Source organism: Centroberyx gerrardi, chromosome 4 (assembly GCF_048128805.1).
Source record: "Centroberyx gerrardi isolate f3 chromosome 4, fCenGer3.hap1.cur.20231027, whole genome shotgun sequence".
Lineage (NCBI taxonomy): Eukaryota > Metazoa > Chordata > Actinopteri > Beryciformes > Berycidae > Centroberyx > Centroberyx gerrardi.
Genome location: NC_136000.1, coordinates 13,811,567 through 13,819,011, shown reverse-complemented (window position 1 = coordinate 13,819,011; position 7,445 = coordinate 13,811,567). Strand labels below are relative to the sequence as shown.

The following is a 7,445-nucleotide window of genomic DNA, read 5'->3' as shown; positions in this document are numbered from 1 at the left end:
TCCTAAATGCCTGTGTGGGAATTAAGAAAAACTGTAGGCCAATTTTTAGTGTTCCATACAGAAAACAGGTGCAGTTTAGTGCAATGATTACTAGTAAATAATGCAGCAATAATGCAATATAATCAATAATTAGAACAGGTGTTCTTCTCATTATTGCAACATTTTATTTGTGCAACTGCTAAATCACTTCAAACACTTTAATATGAGTCCAATAGGTCCTCATCTACAGACATCTACTGCTCTAATCCCTGTAACTTTGTCATTGTTCCACTCCATTGTAGTAATACAGTGATCATATTTTATTCATTTTGCTGTTGTACTTAAAAGACTGACTGAAGAACTGAGGCACAACGTAAGAGTGGACCTCTTATGTTATGCCTCAGTTCTTTGGAGGGAAACATAAAGCAGAGACCAAACACTTTCTGATGACAAGGCAATACAGTGCTGACTTTGTCCCAGGAGATTGCTTTCATTGACTGCTGGGGCAATGTATAATGCTGTTGTGTAACATGTTGTTGGCCAGCCATTCTAACATGGGTTACAGGGGGAGGATGGCCAAAATACACAACATTTTTATGTTCTGTTTAAAGTTCTGTTTTCACAAAGCATAAAGCAGCACTTTGTAGATAACTACTGCAGTTTGCAACTTGCCTTACACAAGACCCAATTTGGAACAGCTCCGTCTTTTTCACTTGATGGTTTTGTTTTCCATCTGCTCTGTATAGTATAAAACTCAGTGGTTGTCTGCGGTGGCGAATCCTCTGAGAGAGCTGGCTATGAATATTTGATGTAAATCCTCCTTTTTATCACTGACACGGCTCAGAGCAGGAATCCTCATTGATCTGGTGTTATAATCACAGATTAAAAGAACTCTCCCCAAACAATTCCCTGATTAAAGCCCTGTTTATACGCTTCGTTCATGACCAACTGAGATTCACACAGGCCTTGAAGAAAGCCCCTGTAGGATGAGCAGAGCTGCGAACACACACTGTCTTTAATGTGGCTCCCACTGGCTATTGTGAACACCAAGTCTCTGGATCTGTTTCAACTCATTAGTTCCCAAACTTGGCCTGAATCTAACATGTCATGCTTATGAATCAAATCCCCAAAGAGATGAGAAAAAAAAATAAAAAAATTGAAACATTTTCCAGGATATTCAACAGATTTGTTTCCTGTGGATCTTTATGTCTTACAATTCAAATCTTTCCTTTTTCACATGGTATGTACACTGTACATAGAGTGTTTCTGAACAACAGATGATACAAAATATTTTCTGTAAATGTGTTCAGTGCAGCAAGGCAAGTCATTATCTGACATAGATATGAATATGTACAATTGCATAAACACAAGTTTAATTCATGACATCTATAGATCCAGCATCAACTTTCAAATTAAATTGACACATTTTCTGCTTTTCTGATATATTACCATTTGACCTTTACCCAAAGGTTTACTGGAATCGCAAATCCTGAATACTGATTAAGGAAACTTAAATATTGGCTCCTCAGCTCAGCGGAGACAGATAAATACCTAAACTGCAAGCCAATGGTATTTCAATGGGCTCTTGGCCTCCTGTCAAACCTCCATTTGTGAGTTTAAATGATTGGTGAATTTCATCTTAATTACAACAAAGACGGGCCAAGCCCAGAGTTCATTCTCATCTTGTTCGGTCTGCCAATTATGGATGTGGCTGGCAATGCAGTGGCTTCCTCCTCTCATTTCTCAACCCATATTGTCCCCGGAGCAGAGGAGATTGGTACGTGCCCAGCGTCCCACTGCTGTGCTCAAAATGAAGCAGATGAGATTACTGTGTGCATGAAGATGACTTCACCTAATATCAACTATGAGGCTGCCCTATGCATACCAATCATATGGATACGTTATCATACGGACTAGCTCTCACCTTCATTAGTGTCTAAAATTAAACATGCTTTTTATGTGATTGATATTCCAGAGAAGTTTACCAAGTGAGAGACTGCAGAGACTGACAGCTGTGACAAAGCTAGACTCTTCCCCATCTCAGGTCAGTCAGTAATAATGACTAAGCTTGGTATGGAGGGCATTAATACATAAGAAATCAGGACAAAGGCTGGTATTTTTGCTTGCATTCAGTGCTGTTCGAGGGACAGTTAATTCATGTTTTCCCATATCAGATTAAATTTGCTTTCTTCATGCATGTCCTAAAGATAATCTGTTCTAGTGCTCAGAGTTATGATTATCCTGGTGGCAAGGACAGAGAGATAGAGAGGCTATAGCAGCCCCAAGTAATTAAATTAGCCCTGAATGGCTAATTGGATCAATTTGGAAGGCAGACACTGTCAAGGATAAGAGTAATCATCTATGCAGTAGCAATCTTTTATTGCTCAGACATGTCTTGTTAAAAGACAAGGTGTGATCCAGAAGGTTAATGTAATTACTGTCCAATTCTCTCACTCACTTTGCACAATAACGCTAATTAATCTAAGATCTCTGGACTATAATGAAGCGCGACAAGCCAGGTAATGCTGAATTATAGTATTTAGGACATCACTGAATATTCTCAATGTTATTTCCTCATCCTAGGCATGGTGATGATGATGCTGTTACTCATTTCATACAGGTTTACAAGACCATTGGCTTTAAAGCAGATGGATATGTGATCTACTGCGAAGTGAGTATATTTTGTTCTCACCTGCATGGCGTTTTAGTATGATAGTCATGCATTTTGCCCCAATAAAGCAGTGATTTACATTTCATCCAAGGCGAGCTCTCTGGGCTCAGCGAGGTGTAAAGCAATGTAATGAGAGAGAGACTTGGCTTATGAACAGAGCATTCATATTCATTAGCAGCAGGCATTAACATATGATGCCCGTGACAGATCTGTGATGCATGTTTTATGAATGCAGTTAATGGCACGCTGACGGCACGGCAGGCCATAAAGGACCAGAGCAATCCACCAAATGAAAGCCACAGAGTAGTGGGATGATTATTGATTCTCCCCTGTGTCCTATTGATCTCTGACGTTTTCATCTGGCACAGAGCTGCTAATCTGCTGTGTATCTGAGAGACACCCACAGTGCAGCCCATTGACTCTGCTATCAATAGCCACAAAGCTGGATATCATTAAATCCTCATCACTTTGTTTCCCCCGGCCAGCCGCCACAGACGACTGAGCACTCTGCATGACCTCTGAATAACCACTGTCCACTGGCTTGTTTATGGCCCTAGCTTTTGGTGCCTGACATTTACTGGCTCTTTTATAATAGGCCAGTGGAACGGCTATGCTGTACATAGAACTGATATTGAATACCACCTCAAAGTGTATGTCTGGACAAGGTTTTATCCCATGAAGTTGATCCACTGAGCACATATAGTAGGTCACTCGCCGTAAACGGAAAATCCACTCAAGCTTTGTCAGCAAACATTGCCTGTATCTTCCAGTCATCGGGGCAAATGTTGAAAATAGATTACAAGCTCATTTGAGGACAAGTCCACAAGTCTACAGTATTTTGCAATAAATAGAGTGAAGATGATGAGTAACGTTAAAGATATGAGATATGCAAATGACGACTCTTCCTCATTGTTTTTTTATTGTTAGCAGACTGTGATTGAGCATGAGTAAGGCGGAGGCCAGAGTTTGATGATGTGCTCGTCATTGTTTCCACAGGGCAGTTCCCAGGGTGACAGCAGTTTCTAAAAGGACAGAGGAGAGAATCATCGGCAGGGCGGCACCAATGAGGAACATATTTCAGCCCTGACAGGACAGGAGGAGCCACCCTCCCCCAGAGAGTAGGGCACCGGTGGGACAAGGACGGGTGACGTGGGGATCGATGGTGCTTAAGGTGTGGGGGTGACAAGGACAGGTGCGGGGGAGCGCCATACCATGGTCCATTAGAGACGGAGGCTCCCTGCTGAGAGCAGACAGCATGATAAACAGCTTCAGCTCTGATAATAGTCTGGCTGATCAATAGCCTGTCCGCCCACTGCCCCTATGGGACAAGCAGGAGCAGCAGCCACGGCTGCTGACCCTTAGGTCGTGTGTGTGTGTGTGTGTGTGTGTGTGTGTGTGTGTGTGTGTGTGTGTGTGCATATGTGTGTGTGGGGGGGGAGGGTGGGGTGCCCGTGGAGGGAGACAACTCTCACTGAATCAGATGGAGCATCACTTTGCCCTCTTGACCTTTCACCCTAACCCTATCTTCATAATGTAATAGAATCAACCAAGCATATCCAATTAGTATCTGCATGTCCTTCACTTAAGCTCTGATGGTTTATTCATAGTAGTACATATGAAACATTTTCACATCCTCCCCTGTCGTTCTCATAGACAGTCCTGCCCCCCTCACACCTCTTCTCTGGGAGTATTCATCACAGTAAGCCCAAGTTGAGCTGATTATTACTCATAAGACTGCAAATGTGTGTTATATTGATAGTTTATGCTTTCTGTGCTGTTATTAATAGCCGTGATGACAATATTTAGATGAATTGTGGATAGCACTGCTGTGGTGGCATTGCTAAATGTAAATTGCTATATAACTTTAACAACATTGTTTTGACAAATAAATGTGCTTCGGGTTGTAAACTGTCTATTGTGCAGTAGTTGTTTGTTTGATTCCAGTAGGTACAGCTCTTTGAGAATCTTTCTTGCTGTGACTGTGAAGGAATCCAAGGGATTAGTTCCACCGTGCGATGATGTGAGATTACAGAGAAAATATCAGAGACTGGAAGCTGAGCGGTGGAAACAGAGTGGGTGACTGACAACCTTTGGCCTCTTGTGGTTGAAATACGACGACTCTAATCATTGAAACAGTGATGTGAGCCAAGGTTGTTGAATTTCAGTAACAAGAGGTGCTGTGTGGCCCAGTGGACTTGTAGTGGAAAGTGAAAAATCCCATGTCTGCTACACATAAACACAATTGAATGGCACTTTTTTATTATTCATAATTCATTGTGTTTATCTGAGTACAAATAAATAAATTTTGCCATTTTTGTCAGGACTATCTAATTAATTCATTTGTCAGAAAGCAAAGGAGTGTAAAAAAGCGTTTCGCCATACAAGAAGCTGGCAAGCATATAAAGTCATAAGAATTGCACGTGTATTTTGGATGAAAGAGGCAGCAACTATTTGAAAGTGGAGCGAGGAGGAAGCAATATTACTTCAGCAAGTGGTTGCAGTAAAGTACTGCATCAGTAGGCGGATGTGGAAAAACAACACAAACTCAGGCGCATGCATACACACGCACACACACACACGCACCCACCTACACACACACACACACACACGCACACACAGTGGTGTTGTCACTCACTGAGTCAAGACCACATGTCTGCTCTGAAGTCCTTTCTTCTCAACGTGCCAGCGTTATCTCACCGCTACAGTTGTGGCTTCAATGGCGGTGAGACATCCTGACTTGGAAAGTGAGACTCCATATCTTGAGCAACCCCACAAGCCATAAACCACAGGCAGCAGCTTCTGCAGCCCAGCTTGCTGTGACTTCAAACACTAACAAGCTGGAATAACATTTTGCTTGGGGTGGCTTCCCTTGACGGCTCCCAGCTGCTGGCAAGCTGATGGAAGGAAGACAAGATTTATTACAGGCCTTGTTACATTTGGATAAAACCTAACCGCATCGTATAGAAACTGTGGGATCACGGAATGTGTGATTACAGCTTCTTTCTCTGTGGATCAGCGCAGGATCCAGAGTGCAATCAATCCATTGGAAAATCAATTTCCATGTCTCAGCTTGCGCCCTGGTTTCAGTGGTTCTTGAAAGCTGTGTGTGGAATTAAATTGACAATAGAGGTGCTTTAAACTTCCATTCCATTTACATGATACAATGAGGCCTGAATGAAATACTTTTGTGACAGCATTAAGAGTTGCGCTAAGGCTGGATCTTCACACCTTGAGATAAGCTTCCTTCCCACATAGCTTCCGCCCTCATGAGTTTGTTAAGATCTGTTTTACGCTGTGTCTTTGTCGGGTGTCATGCTATTTCATAACAGGAAATGTGAGGTGATGATGAACCAACGGACTGACCCAAAAACACCCTCTCTGTGGGACTATACAGTACAGATGGGATGACAAGAGCAGATATCTTTACACCAAACAAAACAAATAACACTCAGACATGTCAATGACTACCTACCCATGGGAGTCTGGATTTGATACATTTACAAATATTGGCCTGAATTCTCTCCACTGAATCATCATCTTAGGAATGAATGCTGAATACACATAGGGCCACTTACCTTTACTCAACAAGTCTGAACAGAGAGGTTCGACGCAGGTTGGACAGGTTACAGTTCACAAACAGTGTTTCTTCATACCTGTGAGACAAGGAACTGAAAACAAGAGTGTGCAGCATAGTTACACCACAACACAAAACAGGAAGTGGGTGGAAAGTATATGCGAAGATTTTCAGTTACAAGAGGGGTTTGTGAGCTGTCACCGCCACTGTGGAAAGGTCAAGTATGTGCATCTGTGTATGTGTGCGTGTGCGTGTGTGTGTGTGCGTGTGTGTACTGTGTCTGCATATGGCGAGACATCCGCTCTCCTCAGCTGCAAACACTCCAGCAGAGCAAATCTATCACAGATGCACCAACAGACAACCTGCTCAGGGCTGGAAAATGATATGACGCTGTAACCCCATCTCCATCATGCCATATTGTTTTCTAGAAGTAATCAGTTTTACCTTCTCTCACCTTGAGTTCAATGTGTAATTCAATACAGCGGTGAATCAAATTACATTAGAGGCTATCACTGCATATTTCTAGTTTAAACAGCGCAGTGAGTTGGCTCTATTTTAATTGGTTTATAATTGAGCAATTCGTGTAAAACAGTACAACAGAAATTGATTGCTTTAGGATAGATGCTGTTTATGCTACGCAAAAATGGATATGAGACGAAGCTGATGAGACCACCCACCTTGATTTGAATGTGAGGCAGGCAGACTGCGGCCGTAAAGCTATGAAGCCTCTAACCAGATAAATCTTTGCTTTCAAGAACCACATAAGAAAGGTCTACATCTGCAGAACATTTCAGACTACATTTGGATTTAGTGCAACTTACAATTTAAACATCAGAGAGCTGTGAAGAGGTGGAAATTAGGGATTTGACTCCATATGATGGAAAGTCATGTGGTTAAGAAAACAGGATGAGTGAAGGACAGTTATTCATCTGGGTGGGTGGATTAAACAGAGCACCTGCCTGCATCAGCACCCTGTCCTGCCTGTCTGTCTGTCTGTCTGTCTGTCTGTCTGTCTGTCTGCCTGTCTGTCTGTCTGTCTGTCTGTTTTAGAGCCAGCTCAGAGCTTGCCTTTGTCGTTAGTAAAAAGGCCATAGCCCTCTCACCTGCACCCTGAGTTTGTACAGATGTGTAGGTGTGTGTGTGCATGCGTGTGTGTGTGTTTGTGTGTGCGTGTGTGTGTGTGTGTATGTGTGCGTGTGCGTGTGTGTGTGCGTGTTCATG

At 42.6% G+C, this 7,445-nt stretch overlaps 1 long non-coding RNA gene across 1 annotated transcript; it reads right to left on the bottom strand.

Annotated features, from left to right (window-relative positions):
* Positions 1–3,572: 3,572 nt before the first annotated feature.
* LOC139909407 (uncharacterized) lies at positions 3,573–6,301 on the bottom strand. The gene is made up of 3 exons (XR_011784513.2): positions 6,226–6,301; positions 5,286–5,544; positions 3,573–3,672 (listed from the first exon to the last, which is right to left on the bottom strand). It is a non-coding gene; the product is annotated as an uncharacterized LOC139909407 (long non-coding RNA).
* Positions 6,302–7,445: the final 1,144 nt, after the last annotated feature.